Source organism: Mus musculus, chromosome 4 (genome assembly GCF_000001635.26).
Source record: "Mus musculus strain C57BL/6J chromosome 4, GRCm38.p6 C57BL/6J".
NCBI lineage: Eukaryota > Metazoa > Chordata > Mammalia > Rodentia > Muridae > Mus > Mus musculus.
This window is the reverse complement of record NC_000070.6, coordinates 89,390,468-89,407,438: the sequence shown is the minus strand read 5'-3', so window position 1 is coordinate 89,407,438 and position 16,971 is coordinate 89,390,468. Positions and strand designations below refer to the sequence as shown.

The window sequence follows — 16,971 nt, the reverse complement described above, 5'->3', positions numbered from 1 at the left end:
ATATGAACTAACCAGTACCCAGGAGCTCTTGTCTCTAGCTGCATATGTATCAAAAGATGGCCTAGTCGGCCATCACTGCAAAGAGAGGCCCATTGGACTTGCAAACTTTATATGCCCCTGTACAGGGGAACCCCAGGGCCAAAAAGGGGAAGTGGGTGGGTAGGGGATTGGGGCGTGGGTATGGGGGACTTTTGGGATAGCATTGAAAATGTAAACGAGGAAAATACCTAATTAAAAAAAGAGAGAGAAAAAAAGAATGCCCTAATGCATTTCACAAAGTTCAACTAATTAATATCTCCAACATTCTTAGAGAAATTGTATACACAGAGGAACCACTCCTTAAGTGAAGCAGCTATAAGAGTTCGCGTTTTTATAGACTACAGACATCATTTAATTGACATCAATCTAAATTATGTGCTCAAATCACTATAACATGACCAATATTGACTAAATTCAGTCGATTTTTGTTTGCTTTTGAAAAAGCAAATTTCAAACATAAGAAAATGACATTTACACATCTCACTTGTGGCTACTATGAATTCATGGTATCACTAAGAGATCAGATCTAAAAAACCCAGAGATCAATGATGCTCAAAACCCAGTAAAGCACATAATAAATTCATGCTACTAGCCTTAGAAATCGTTTCTGAGGCACTTAGTAATTATGAGATGTCTTTGACCAAGTTGTGAGTAAAGAGGATACTGAAGTCAGATGGTCAGTGTTGTTAATATAAAGCAAGGGCGTCACTCAAGAGAATGCGCATGGGACCTTCCTGTAGCTTTCCTAAAATTGGGTGTGTATAAATTCATATTGCATTTACACAATCTGCCTGATTTTTTCAACTACTTTTTCCATGTTTCAGAATTTGATACATACATATAGTGTGTTTGCTAACTACTTTTAACTCAAATGTTCCCTTCAAGTTTGGATCTAGCCATCTATAAATGTTTAATGTTAACTGTTGTCTCAATATAATAATAATTTTTAAGTTAAAAACTTAAGAAATTCATTGTTTTTGTTTTTAGTTTCATAAACCAACTCAAATGTGTTCTGGATGTTGTAGTGTGTCTCATTAGATTTACAGTTGAATTTTAAAATGTCATCTTTTGAAATTAGAGATCAAAATGGTCTACTTAATGTTGTTCTTCATCCCATGCCTTTCAAAGGAAGACTTATTTGGCTGGAAAATGTGTGAGGTGGCTTTTTAGAACAAATGGCTACCACAAATTACAATCGTGTGATTATTTTTGTTGACTTGTAAGAAACACATGCCTATTGGGTTTCTCCTTGGTTTGACAAGCAGGTATGTTATACACTACTGTTGCTGATCCATCCAGACACTCAAGTTCAGACAAAGGCAATCCAAAGTTCTCAGTCATTTTTGTTTATTTTAGCAAAACAGCCGATGTGAACTCCACCCAAGCCTGGGAGTCTGTGTGCCCAGGGACAATTTTACTATGTACATTCAGTGGTGTTTAAAGTTCACAAGGATGGCTTTAAGGGTTGGTCAATTTTCTTTTTATAGAGTTTAACCTCATTCTTGGAGCCTCGTGGAAGACTGTATCAGGAAAACTTATGTCTATTCAAAGCAGTCATGGAGAGGAAAGTGATGCCCCAGTTTAGCTCACTACTCTTAACTTACTACTCTTAGTCATTGACAGATATATTCAAAACCCATGTTTTACATTCAACCACAGAATTCAGTGAACTGAATCACACTGTATGAGTGTAGAAGGACAAATGTGAAATACACAGAATGCTGTCTAATGTCCTAAACTTCTGAGTTGTGAAAAGTCTGTGTATGCACATGTATGATCTTCTCTTTATATGCTAGTGTATGTGTAATCATATGGATATGGATGCAGTAATGCTTTGGCCTGAGAAAAGGAATTATAGCTTATCAGAAATTCTCAATGAGGCACATGAGTCCATAAAGTTCAACACTAAAATGAAGGGAATCATTGTTATTCATCCTTGCACATATGTGTGTATATGTATTTGTTGTGTATGTGTATACATATGTGTGTGCACATATGTGCGTGTGTGCGTGGGTGTGTGTGTAATAGAAAGCGAATATTTTCAGTACAGATGATACAAGGTCATGATAAAATCACAAAGTAGTAGGCAAATGACACAAACTTGATGAATGCAAAAATAAGCAATTTGCTCAAAAGGAGAGTTATAGTATTTGGGGGAAATTCAATGTACTGAAGACAAATTATAGCACTATGAGTCTCTACAAAGCATTTCTTTTTTTTTTCCTTTTCCATTTTTTATTAGGTATTTAGCTCATTTACATTTCCAATGCTATACCAAAAGTCCCCCATACCCACCCACCCCCATTCCCCTACCCACCCACTCCCCCTTTTTGGCCCTGGCATTCCCCTGTACTGGGGCATATAAAGTTTACGTGTCCAATGGGCCTCTCTTTCCAGTGATGGCCGACTAGGCCATCTTTTGATACATATGCAGCTAGAGTCAAGAGCTCCGGGGTACTGGTTAGTTCATAATGTTGTTCTACCTTCTAAAAAGAAAGAATTTACAAACCGTGCATGCTGTTCGTGATGCTGCTTGCTTAGTGTGCTTTCAGATTCTTGTTTCAGAGAGCAACTAAGAGCATCTCAGACAGGAAGAACCATCTCTGGGGCTCCAGCACAGTCAGCTGTGCCGTGATCTCACCAAGGACCCAAGAATTCACTTCTGCCATCCACAGCCTGTCACTGATCCATCAGGCCTGTCCCTGTATAGTCTCATGATATCTTCCATGGTATTAACTTCTAACTCAATGACAACCAAAAATAAAAAACAACAACAACAAAAAAACAAAAAAACCTATGTGTCATTATGTTTTGCTTTGTTTTAAGAGCAAAGGAAACTGCCTTCTCCCAGTTAGATGAGGTTCCCTTACTCGCACTTGCACTTGCCTATGCTGGAGGCAAGCCAATCACCCAGTTCTTACTTAACTGATAGACATCTTTGTGCTTGAATATAGCCCGAATATTTTAAACACTGATTGAAGTTAGTTTCTCACAAAAGTAATCACGCATGCCACTCAGTTTCAACTGCATGATTCACTGTATGGAAAAGAATGTAATTTCTTTCAGTACATCAACTTAGCCAGACAGGCTTCATAATGACCTGCATGTTTCTTACTAGAGCATCCCATGCTTGCCAGTGTTACCAAGAAAAAGAGAGCAAATGTCTGTAATGACCAACAAAGAAAGCCAGCATTGGTGCTGAAACTTCTTTTCTATCTGGGTCTACCAACAGCTCATTTTATAATTGATGCCAAAATGAATATGTCTCCACAGCATACTGGAAGGGACTGGAGAGATGGCTCCATTGGTAGATTGCTTAGTGCACGACCAAGGGGACCTGAGTGTAGATTCCCAGCATGCATTCAAAAGCTGGTCTTGTCACACACATTTGTAATACCAGATCTGGGGAAGCAGAGACAGATGGATCCCTAGACATCCCTGTTCGTCCAGCCTAACTTCATCAGTGAGTTCTGGTTCAGCTAGAGACCCTGCCTCACAAACTAAGATGATGAAGAGCAAGTGAAGGAGATAGCCCAGCTTAGACCTCTGTCCCCCAAAAGCACACACACACACACACACACACACACACACACACACACACACAAAGTGTATGCACACCTGTACACACCTATGTGCACACATACAAATGTGTGCATACACATGCATACCATAGACTGGGAGACTATAGGCAAAGCATACAGAGACAAAATAGTGTCACATCCTCTCCAGTCCCTGTTTTGAGAGTACAAAAAAATGTAGATGACCCATATGGGGCTGGACAAAGGTGGGAAGGCACTTAGATCAACCCAATCATACTGATCACTGGAAAGCCACACGAACCCACTTACTATATGATTAAGGAAGTGCCCTGATTCTCAAAAGAACCCTGAGTTCATTTTCAAAATGAATTTTCTATATTTAGACAGAATCTGGAATTCTGCAGAAAGTGTATTAGTCATAGATCATACTGATTCCTTTATAGTTGTGTAAAAAAATTTCACTTTCTGACCCATGAGACACTAATCATGAATGTTCAAAATCTCTGAGCTTAGAGGCAGAAAGACATTTGGATCCAATATTTCTAGCTGAAAGGCTGGTAATGTACCTTAGTGGTAAGGTTTTTGCCTAGCATGTGCAACTTGATCAAAAAGGAAAAAAAAAGCATACAATATGACGTAATGCTTTGATTCTGCACTACTTTGGGCAACTTGCACAACCTCCCTAAACCTCTTCATCTAAAGTAGTGGTTATCAACCTGTGAGTTGTGACCCCCTTGGGGTTAAGCAATTCTTTTTTTCATAAGGGTCACATATCAGGTATACAGCATATCAGATATTTACATTATGATTCATAACAGTAGCAAAACTACAGTTATGAAGTAGCAATGAAATAATTTTATGGGTGAGGGTCACAACAGCATGAAGAACTGTATTAAAGGGCTGCAGCATTGGGAAGGCTGAGAACCACTGCTCTAAAGCATAAAGGTAACACATTTTAGCTTAGCAGGTTGCTTGTTTAAATCCATGAACTGATCTAAATAAGTATTGATAATAGACTATGACTCATTTTTACTGTTTGGGAATTTCATATTGTATATAAGTATGCTTTAATCAAACATGCCATCCCCATTTCTTCCCTTCAAAATCCTCTTATACACACACCACTTTCCCTCCCAACTTCATGTGTTCTGTTTTTGATAAACATTTAGCTCTGCCTGTACGTGCATGAGTGTAGGACCATGAATTGAAGCACAGGTAGTCTCTTAACTGAATCCATGAACAACAAAGAGCCTCCCTCCCACAGCAGCCATTACCATCTTCACAACTGGGGAATTCGTGAGGCCTCTCCCTGATCCATGCTGGCAGTCACAGCCACGGTGAGTTCATGTGTGCAACCCTTGTGCCACGCCCAGCAAATACTGTTTCACTGCAGACATCCCCTAGCTGCCTCTTATGATCTTGCTGCTCCCATTCCTTTTGCTCTTACTGACCCTTGAGTAGAAAGTGTGTGATACAGACATCTCATTTTGAGCTGACCACTGAATGATCTCTTACGCTCTACACATTGGCAAGTTGTGGATCTTTGTATTAATTACCACCTACTATGAAAAGAAGCTCTTCTGCTGAGAATACAGTACTAATCTCAGTATAAATAGATCTCAGTGGCAATTTAATAATACATAGAATAATAATATTGTATTCTCCCCTAGGGCTATGACGTAGCCAGACACATTTGGCCCAGTTAACAATACCAGGCATGAGTTCTGTCTTCTAAAGGGAACTTTTAAACATAAGCAGGAAGCTATAGGTTGTTCTCACTTGTGCCATATTGCACCCCGGGGCATATCTTGCCAGGCTAGTCATTATTGTATCTCATGGAGCTCACAGCTAAGTACAATGGTCGAATACTTTTCTCCCTCCCCCACTACTCTAAATAGAACCTTGTAGCATTATGAAAGTTAGCCAGGAAAGATGAAGCTTCCAGGTTGGTCAAAGCTTGATTTATTTGTGGTCTATGACTCAAGAATATGATATCTTCAGCAATACAATCTTTTTTTCAAGTTCTGAAGAGTAACCAAGTAACCAACATGTACTTCATGTTTCTGGGATCTAAAGGACTTAAGAAATGGCAACCTGGGCTGGAGAGATGGCTCAGCAGTTAAGAGCACTAACTGCTCTTCCAGAGGTCCTGAGTTCAAATCCCAGCAACCACATGGTGGCTCACAACCATCTGTAATGGGATCTGATGCCCTCCTCTGGTGTCTGAAGACAGCTAAAATATACTCATATAAATAAAATAAATAAATCTTTAAAAAAAAAAGAAAAGAAAGAAGAAGAAATGGAAACAAAGATTTTGGGGGGGTTGGTTTGGGGTTTTTTGTTTTTTAGATGGGGTCTCTCTGTGTAATTCTAGATGTCCTGGGTCTTGATAATGAAGACCATGATGGCCTTGAACTCACAAATAACCTCCTACCTTTACATCCTGGGTGACTGGATTAAAGGTGTGTGTTATCACACACAGCTACAACTTAATTTTAAAAGCAATAGACTAAGTAAGGGATTATGAAGATAGTTACTTAAGAGCCATTGTTTGACAGTTGATAGAAATTTGAAGATTTGGGCTCTTTCAGTGCTCTGTAACATATAGAGTATAGTCAGGTGTGTGGTGTGTGTGTGTGTGTGTGTGTGTGTGTGTGTGTGTGTGTGTGTGTGTGTGTGTGTGTGAAAGAGAGAGAGAGAGAGAGAGAGAGAGAGAGAGAGAGAGAGATTTTCAGGCTGACTACTTGGTATTGGATAACCAATTGGAAGGCTATTTTTCCTGGTCTTAGCATTCCTTATCTGCCTGTTGTTCTTTATGTAAGGATGAGGCCCTGTAAGTTCTCCGCTTCCATGTTACATTGTCTGTAAATTATACAGATAGTAGGCTGTATTTACATATTTAGAATATATACATATATGTACCAACAATTAGGAAAAGGAGGCCATGAATTTGAAAAAGAGAATAATCAAGAACTGGGAGCAGTAAAGAGAAGGGGAAAGTGATATAAATATATTTCAATATCAGAAATTAAAAAATTAAAATCTTGAAATAAACTACAGAGAAACTATTCCTAAAATATTATTCCTCCATGTTGGCAGTGTCAAAACTCACTAGAAGCTTTAAATATTGATATTCAACAGGATCGGTCCATCTTAACATCTCAAAACTGAACTCAGCACCTTACCCTTCAAATCCACTGTTATCTGCTAGCTAGTGAAGGTTGACTCACTTTTATTCACTCACGACAATCAGAAAACTAGCTGTCACCCTAAACTTAGTGTCAATTGTGGTACACCACAAACCTCCAAGTCAAGTCGAACAAAACTGGAGTTTTTTATCTGACTGAACAGCAGTATCATTTAGAATTTCTGATAAAACACCACACCACACCACACCACACCACACCACACCACACCACACCCCAGATTCAGAAAGACTGAAGTAATCCACAAGAAACTGAGTTAAACTAGAGATCTTGTCTCAAGAGGGCAAGCCATGGAGCAGTCTATCTAATATTCCCCTCTGTCTTCCACATGATCATGGACGGTCATACCTGCACATACGTGAACATACACTACACACATACACACTCAAAATTAATTAAGCCAACCTCATGGGAACTTGATACTAATTGATATTTGGGAGGTGCTAATCGGGTGTGCCTCCTTATTTACTGTAATTTACTTCATGCCTGCCCTCCATCCACATCCTTACCCCCAGGCCTTCTTGTCTCCCTTAAATGCTGAGGAGGCTCTATATATACACATCCTGACTTCTTCATGACATGATCCACCAGACTTACCAGCCCATGTAAATAGCATCTGTTTAGTCTGTCCTCCAGTTCTCTTTTCCTCTGCCATTAATCTTTCTTTAAGGACTTTACAGATGCACTAATCTGAACCCAAACCTTACAAACAGCATTATAGAACCACATGACTTTGTTTGCTTTCTCCATTATGGTGAGCATCACCCACAGTTAGAACTCACTGAATCTAACTCCTTTGTTCAGCCTGAATCCCAGTGGTGAGATAGTCTTTGGAAAGCAACTCTCAGTTCAGGTTCATTTCCATGACTCACATCCAAGATCTGTCAAGACAAAATAAAAATAAAAATAATGAATAAATAAAATAAAAAAAATATATATATATACACACAAATATATACATACACATACATATATATGTATATATGTGTAGTGTGTGTGTGTGTGTGTGTGTACCTTAGCCAAATAGGATTACTTTTTTTCCTTTTTCTTTTTTGTCTATTAGATATTTTCTTTATTTAAATTTCAAATGTTTAACCCGTTCCTGGTTTCCCCTCTGAAAAACCCCCTCCCTCTATCCCCTCCCACTTCCACCTGCTCACCAACTCACCCACTCCCACTTCCTGGAGCTGGCATTCCCCAGCACTGGGGCATTGAGCCTTCACAGAACGAAGGCCCTCTCCTCCCACTGATGACTGACAAAGCCATCCTCTGCTACATTGCAGTTGGAGCCATGAGTCCCACCATGTGTAATTTTTGGTTGGTGGTTTATTCCCTGGGAGCTCTGGGGGTACTGGTTAGTTCATATGATTGTTCCTCCTATGGGCTATAAACCCCTTCAGCTCCTTGGGTCCTTTCTCTAGCTCCTCCACTGGGAACCCTGTGCTCAGTCCAATGGTTGGCTGAAAGCATCCATCTCTGTATTTGTCAAGGACTGGTACAGCCTCTCAGGAGAAAGCTATATCAGGCTTCTCTCAGCAAGCACTTATTGGCATCCACAATAGAGTCTGGGTTTGGTGACTGTATATGGGATGGATCCCCTGGTGGGGCAGCCTCTGGATGGTCATTCCTTCAGTCTCTCTCCATACTTTCCCTCTGTAACTCCTTCCATGGGAACTTTGTTCCCCCTTCTAAGAAGGACTGAAGTATCCACATCGTGGTCTTCTTGAGATTCTTGTGTTTTGCAAATTGTATCTTGGGTATTCTGAGCTTCTGGACTAATATCCACTTATCAGTGAATGCACACTATGTGTGTTCTTTTGTGATTGGGTTACCTCACTCAGGATGATATTTTCTAGTTCCATCCATTTGCCTAAGAATTTACTGAATTTATTGTTTTTAATAGCTGAGTAATACTCCATTTTGTAAATGAACCACATTTTCTATATCCATTCCTCTGTTGAGGGACATCTGGGTTCTTTCCAGCTTCTGACTATTATAAATAAGGCTGCTATGAACATAGTGGAGCATGTGTCCTTATTACATGTTGGAACATCTTCTAGGTATATGCCCAGGAGGGGTATTGCTGGGTCCTCAGGTAGTACTGTACCAGCTAGTTTTGTGTCAACTTGACACAGGCTGGAGTTATCACAGAGAAAGGAGCTTAGGTATGGGAAATACCTCCACAAGATCCAGCTGCAAGGCATTTCCTCAATTAGTGATCAAGAGGGGCGGTCCCCTTGTACGTGGTACCATCTCTGGGCTGGTAGTCTTGGTTCTATAAGAGAGCAGGCTGAGCAAGCCAGTGAAAGCAAGCCAGTAAGGAACATCCCTCCATGGCCTCTGCATCAGCTCCTGCTTCCTGACCTGCTTGAGTTCCAGTCCTGAATTCCTTTGGTGATGAAGAGCAACGTGGAAATGTAAGCTGAGTAAACACTTTCCTCCCCAAATTGCTTCTTGGTCATGATGTTTGTGCAGGAATAGAAACCCTGACTAAGACAAGTACTATGTCCAATTTTCTGAGGAACCACCAAACTGATTTCCAGAGTAGTTACACCAGCTTGGAATCCCACCAGCAATGCAGTAGTGTTCCTCTTTCTCCGTATCTTTGCCAGCATCTGCTGTCACCTGAGTTTTTGATCTTAGCCATTCTGATTGGTGTGAGCTGGAATCTCAGGTTGTTTTGATTTGCATTTCCCTGATGAGTGAGGATGTTAAACATTTCTTTAGATGTTTCTCAGTCATTCAGTATTCCTCAGCTGAGAATTCTTGGTTTAGCTCTATACCCATTCTTTGATAGGGTTACTTGGTTCTCTGGAGTCTAACTTCTTGAGTTCTTTTTATATATTAGATATTAGCCCTGAATCAGATGTAGGATTGGTAAAAGTCTTCCTCCAATCTGTTGGTTGCCTTTTTGTCTTATTGACAGTGGGGATTACTTATTTTTAATATGGCTCACCCTCTGTCCTGATAGGATTTATTCAAATGCCAATTTAGCCACTTGCCCTTTGCCCTAGAGAAGCAGGTAAGTGGTAGCTCTATGTTTTATACTTAGCCCAATTTACCAGCAGTTTAATATATAATGCACTCCTTCCTGGAGTTATGAGATTTTTATACCTAAAGATGATATCAGGCAGAAATAAAAATTAAAAATCCATTCCTCTATGCACATATCTTCAAGGCTTTTCCCCACTTTCTCCTCTATAAGTTTCAGTGTCTCTGGTTTTATGTGGAGTTCTTTGATCCACTTAGACTTGAGATTTGTACACGGAGATAAGAATGGATCAATTCGCATTCTTCTACATGATAACCGCCAGTTGAGCCAGCACCATTTGTTGAAAATGCTGTCCTTTTTCCACTGGATGGTTTTAGTTCCTTTGTCAAATATCAAGTGACCATAGGTGTGTGGATTCATTTCTGGGTCTTCAATTCTATTCCATTGATCTACCTGTTTGTTGCTGTACCAGTACCATGAAGTTTTTATCACAATTGCTCTGTAGTACAGCTTGAGGTCAGGCTTAGTGATTTCCCTAGAAGTTCTTTTATCCTTGAGAATAGTTTTTGCTATCCAAGGTTTCTTGTTATTTCAGATGAATTTGCAAATTGCCCTTTCTAACTCAGTGAAGAATTGAGTTAGAATTTTGATGGGGATTGCATTCAATCTGTAGATTGCTTTCAGCAATATACCCATTTTTACTATATTGATACTGCCAATCCATGAGCATGGGAGATCTTTGCAAACCAGACACTACTGCATATGCCAGAAAGATTTTGCTGACAGGACCCTGATATAGCTCTCTCTTGTGAGACTACACCAATGCCTGCCAAATACAGAAGTGGATGCTCACAGTCTTCTATTGGATGGAACACAGGGCCCCTAATAAATGAGAAAGTACCCAAAGTACCTAATGAAGAAAGTACCCAAGGAGCTAAAGGGGTCTGCAACCCTATAGGAGGAACAACAATATGAACTAACCAGTACCCCCCAGAACTGTGTCTCTAGTTGCATATGTACCAAAAGATGACCTAGTCGACCATCAATGGGAGCAGAGGCCCTTGGTCTTGTGAAGATCATATGCCCCGGTACAGGGGAATGCCAGGTCCAGGAAGCAGGAGTGGGTAGGTTGCGTAGCAGGGCAGGGGGAGGGTATAAGGGACCTTGGAGATAACATTTGAAATATAAATAAAGAAAATATCTAATAAAAAAAAGAAAAGGAAAAAAGTCCATTCCTCCATCTGTACACTGTGGTGCAAGGCTTGAAGATTCAGCTTCATCCCTGGTTTTGCATGTTGCTTAATACCTGTGAGCCATACTGTGATGCTGCAGAGAAGGAAATAGCATTCCCCAGTGAGGCTTGTGTATCTGGCACAAATGAGGTGTTCAGTCAACAGTTGTCTTTGCTATTGTTAGAAATGAGCAATAGTGTCCAGACAGATGGTTGCTTCCCAGGCACGCTATGATGAGCAGGTCATCATAGCATGGCGAGAAAAGCACAAACAAATACAGCAAGAGGACCAGGACTGAAAAAATGAAACCTGCAGTATGTCTCATCACTTATAAACTTTCCAGGAAGGAAAAGGGGACAGGAAGACAGACTAAAGAGAGGTCATTTTTGATGGACTGGTAAGTTTGGTGGATCATGTCATGAAGTCAGGAAGTAAACTATTTGATTCTATTGAAAAAAAATTGTGTTTGAAACAGGACACCACCCAATAGCTGAGAGTATTTAGAGGACAGAGGGAAGTAGAGTAAAAGCCATGAGAGACAGATTATCAATACAGATATAGCCACAGCAGTGATAATGATGGTGGTGGTGGTAGTGGCTCTGACTTCCATTTGAAAGTCCATTATGAATTGGGCACTCACTCTCTTTGTTCTTTTACATTTTCTCCTATAGACATCACAATATTGCAAAAGGTCTCCTGGGTTCCACATGAGCAAACTGAGCTTTGGAGTCACATATGGGACAACAGATATGCCTGAGACTATGCAGTTAAGTGGGTGCTACTAGGCATGGTGGTGGATCACTGGGTGGGATGGGAGTTGCAGTTAAATGAATATAGGTCTTTCTCAGAACTCTCTTGAGTCAGTTTGCCTAGGACTCATAGTGAAACTAATACACATTTCTTCCCCTAGCCCTCTTGGGAGCAATGGGTAGCAAACTCTGGGCCTCACACATGCCAAGTAAGCTTGGCTAGCCTTGAGCTATATCCCCACTGTACTTACTATTTTGTTACACCCTAAGACTCTTTTCTTCAGACCTGATCAGGACTGATCTTGTAGGTACCTGTGTGCCTAACACCAAGAAGCACTTGGGTGCCTCAAGTGTCAACTAAAGGCTGGCTGCACCATTTCAAATACTTCTCCTAACTCTATCTTTCCAACTCACACAGGAGTTCTCTCACAAATCCACTAAATTTGTCACCTGGAGAACTTTCCAGAGAAACAGGTCTGGATAATTAGTTCAAAAAAAACCTCAAGACATATTGCATCATTATGTCATTTTCTCATTCTTTATAAGATACAAAAAAATTCAACAAGCTGTGGAATAACAGTAATAACACAGGAGTGCGTAAGTATAGGCACAACTCACAAAAGTAGATATTACAACTCACTTGGCAGTTATCGATCAGGTGGGTAGCAAATACCTGTCATGTTAGCACTTGAGACGTGGAGACAGAAGTCATCCAATAAAAGGAAGGAGAAGAAGGAGGAAGAGGAAAGAGAGGGATGGAGGGAGGTAAGAAGGGAGGAAGGGAAAAGTTACATACATGATAAAATATAAATCTAGAAAAAAATATGGCTTTAGTTTAAATATAAAAGGTTCCAGGCATGGTGGCACATCTTTGATCCAGCATTTAGGAGGCAGAAGCAGGTGTATCTCTACGAATTCAAGACCAGCCTGGTCTACTTAGTGAGTTTCAGGCTAGCCAAGGGATACACAGTGAGACTATCCCAAAAGAAGGAAAAACAGAGACAGAGAAATACAACAACATACATACATACATACATACATACATACATACATACATACATACACACATATGGGAAATATAAATGAAAAAAGAATACACACTATAGTCAGGGATTGATTCTGAGTGGTGGAAATTTTCCTGCTTATTAACATTTTATACATTCATTTATTGTTTTGTTATGGTTTTTAATTGTAGGTGAGTGTTTGTAGGTGCTTTTAGATGCCCTGGAGTTGGAATTACAGCAGTTATGAGCTGCCCAACATGAGTTCTGGGAATAAAACTCTGGTCTTCTGCAAGAGCAGTCCACACTCCTAACCATCAAGCCATCTCTCCAGCACCTACATTTTATATTTTAAAAAGAAGTAGGTAAATATAAAACAACACTATTTTTATATCTTATACTCATAAATTGAATGATGAAATGTGGGCTTTGTGTTTTAAAGTTTCATATTTTCAGATAATGAAAACTTCACTTGAAAATGAATAAAAAGTGTTAGCACGCTGAAAAACCATAGTACATTTTTGGAACGTTTCTGGGTTGGGCTCAGCCAACCTTTCTTCTATTTTCTCAGTCAGGTAACTGTAAAGCTATGGACCAGCAGTCTGGTGGCCTGTGGTCATCGTAGCTGTTAGATAACTTCCTTGACAGTCTGAATATGTTGCCCTTTTCTTGTCTACGTTATAGACTATGCTTAACAGGACACTGGCTCTATCATCTATCAGGCTTTTTCCCAGCTGTCCATTTCCACGAAGTGATGTAAAACGCAGGACCACACAGGCAAGAGCTGGTTTTAATTGTTAAACATTTCCCATTGTGTTTGGTCTCCTCTTCCTCCCTAGTGGTCTCCATGAGAACTCCTCTGAAAAGAGCTGCTCCTTCAAGCCTTCCAACGCAAATAGGAGCCAACTCCTACAGCATATCCTTCAAAGAAACAGGTCACAAGCCAGTATTGGCCTATGACATCTCAGAACCTCAGAAGAAAACAGATGACAGCTTGACCACAGAGAACATAGAAAATATCAAAGGACCCTTGTTACTGTCTCACAGTGGCCAAGATACTCTTAAGTTTCTGTTCCAAAATATCTTGGCAGCCATTTTACCCTAGGGAGGCAGTGAGGGGAAAGTTTGTTCTTGCAACATTACCACCAGGCGAGGGGGGAAAACCCCAGTCTTACACACACAAACAGGACTCTACCTCTGACTGAATACACCCAGGCAAACAGACATTCCTGATATTTCTTGCCTTCTGTTGTAGCTCCTCATCATCATTTCTCAGAAACTAAAACCACAAGGTACCACAAAGGGATATTTTCAGAGCTGTAATGTGGGCACCTGGCTATTTCACCTGCTGTAGGCGGTTTCAATCAAATCCATTTCTGTAAAGCAATGCTGTCCTAGATGACTGTACTGAAACCCCATCAAAAGTGCTGAGTGAGGGGTGTCAGGATCCCTAGAAAGACATTTTGACAGTTTTCAAAAAAAAAGTCTAATGAATGCAATATAAGGGTATGTGAACATAAGATTAAGAAGCAGGCTAGATGGATGGATAGATGGATGGATGGATGGATGGATGGATGGATGGATGGATGGATGGACAGACTGTTGCTGTGTCAGTGAAGAAGGGTCAGGCTGTCTCAGAGGAATGCTGACCTGAGCAAGGGAAAGAAACAAAGAATAAAAGCATCTGCAGGCAATTTCAGTTCTATAAAAACAAATGCACTTTGACCTCACTTTGGGTTAATAGCTGAGCATGTATGGAATTATATGGAAGAGAGCCAAGCCTTCTAAAAGCACCACAAATCCTTTCCTTGTTTAAAACAGGGAAATCCCACCCTCTTAGCTCTCCTCTTTTTTCAGAAATTAAGCTTCTGAAATTAAATGATCTCTAATATTTGCATTATTCACTGACTTCTTTGAATTTTAGCAAAGAGAATGAATCAGTGCTTTAAAAAAAAAACTACAAAAAAAAAGTCTGATAGAAAGCCAACTGGAAAATTTCTCTGGCATTTGTGTTGCTGTCTCCCCAAGAAGGCTGGCTACACTGTGGTCTTCCCTAGCTCTCTCGTGGGATCCGAACAATCGTAGGAAAAATCTAAACCAATCATTAACACTTTTCATTTTACCAGACCATGGGGAAACCCCAAGATTATACACATCTCCTTTCCTGAAGGAAATTGGAACCCTAAAACACTGAGTAAGAATTGGGGAGCAATGGCGGTACATGCCTTTAATACCAGTACTTGGAAGCAGAGGTAGGCAGATCTCTGAGAGCTACACAGAGAAACCCTATCTCAGAAAACAAACAAAACACTGCCTAAGAAAGCCTCAGCTAAGATTTGAAAGGATTTTAGAACAGATTTACAGAGAAGGAAAATGCACACTCATCCCACATGGGGAAAAAAATGTGCAGGGGAAATCATTAAACGGAAAAAAAAAAAGAAGTATGTGGAATACACATAATCTACAAGGGCTGGAGATATGAGATGACTTTAACAGTCAAAAGCACTGGCTGCTCTTCCAGAGTACCTTCAGAGCTGTGTGCTAACTCCAGTTCCAGGGAATCCAGTGTCCTTTCCTGGCACCAGTCACACATGCTATATATACATATACGCAAAGGCAAAACACCCATACATGTAAAAAATACAATGATAAAATATTTTAAATTCATATATAATCTACAATAATTTATTAAAAGGGAAAGCCTCCGACTTTCTCCTGACCTGACTAACAAGGTCTACTGCTTGTTGGATTTTGAGACACACCTCCAGATTCCACACGCCCTTTATCTCTCCTGCCCTGAATGTATGCAGCACAAACTGCCCCATCAGGAAAGGACCTAACTGCTTCAAATGGTGTCAAGTTGGGAAGAGCTTTGTTGTTGTTGTTGTTATTGTTCTTGTTGTTTGACTTCTTTTTTAAGTGAAGTATTTCAGGAAGCATTATAAAACGACTCAAACATGAACAGGAAGAGGCAAAAATGCAGATTTCAGTTAGTGGTAAGTTTCATGAGTCAAATGACTAGCAGCCGCCAAACACTGGTTTCACAAATCCTGAAGGCAAGAAAGTCACGTAACACCAAGAGAAACATTGGGTCAGTCAAGTACTGGATCTCAGACACAGTCTACGATACCACAATGAAAATTTTAAAACCAGGTACAAATAAGAACATGGTCCATAAAGAGGGACGAGAATACTAATTTGTAGGCAAGTATTTAAGTCTCATTGAACAAGATGTCTGGGACCCATAAGGTCTAGAAATCCATTATTTAGAGGTTCAGTTGGATCTTCAAAGCATCTTCTGCAAGACCCAACAGGGCAGAGAAACAAGTCTCATTCTTCTTAGAAACAAAGCATCAGAGGGCTAATTAGTGGTGGGGTACGTAACAGGTTAAAGTGCTCTGTACCTCTGCCCAGAACTTTACAGCCCAGCTTCCTGTGAGATCCCTGCTTCATAAACAGCTCGGAAGAAAAGAGCCAGGGACGATCACAACATGATGTTGACTGGCTTTCTTCTATTGGTGTAGCCAAATACAGATTCAACAAAGGCCCCTTTCTGGAATCACGGCTAAGAGAAGTGAGAAGTCGAAATTTTATTTCCATTAATATAATAATTTATATTAAGCTGACATAAGGTCAGCTATTGAAAAACTTTATGTTTGTTGAATACATTTTAAGTACATGAACCCTTTTTTCAGGTGTGAAAGTTATAAAAAAAAATCTAAAAATTATTTCTAATAGCAATGTGATGTTCTGGCTGTAAGTGGATGATATAGTCTACATATTAAATACTTATGTAAAAAGAATGCACAGTATTTCAATATTTTTATTTACTATATGTTAAATTGTTATTTTAAACAAGTTGATATATGTGAAATATATTAAAAGTATGCTAAATTAAATCAATCCAACAAAAAAAGGTAGTATGACATGATTCCATTTAATGTGGAATCTAAAGATATTATTTCTACTTCTGTCTACAAAGGTAGAAATATTTCAGTGGATAGAAAAACATGGTTACAGGAAGAATAAGAGAAGGAAGTGGAGCGATAGGGGTCAAAAGAAACACATCAGCACATCTAAAAGCTCTAAACTCTAACATACACTGGGAGGGCTCCAGTCATACTCAAGATGTCTGTTAAATGAACTAATTGCCACTCCAGGGACAAAAGGTGGGTGGCTATGTGAGGTGTGAATTTGCTTCACTCTGTTAACC

At 39.9% G+C, this 16,971-nt stretch overlaps 1 long non-coding RNA gene across 1 annotated transcript in view; it reads right to left on the bottom strand.

The window, feature by feature from the left end:
* Positions 1 to 16,971, bottom strand: part of Gm12610 (predicted gene 12610) — a 223,442-nt gene that overhangs the window by 111,183 nt on the left and 95,288 nt on the right. Inside the window, exon 5 of the long non-coding RNA NR_132431.1 lies at positions 7,567 to 7,665. This is a non-coding gene — a long non-coding RNA (predicted gene 12610). The remainder of the gene's footprint in view (positions 1 to 7,566; positions 7,666 to 16,971) is intronic.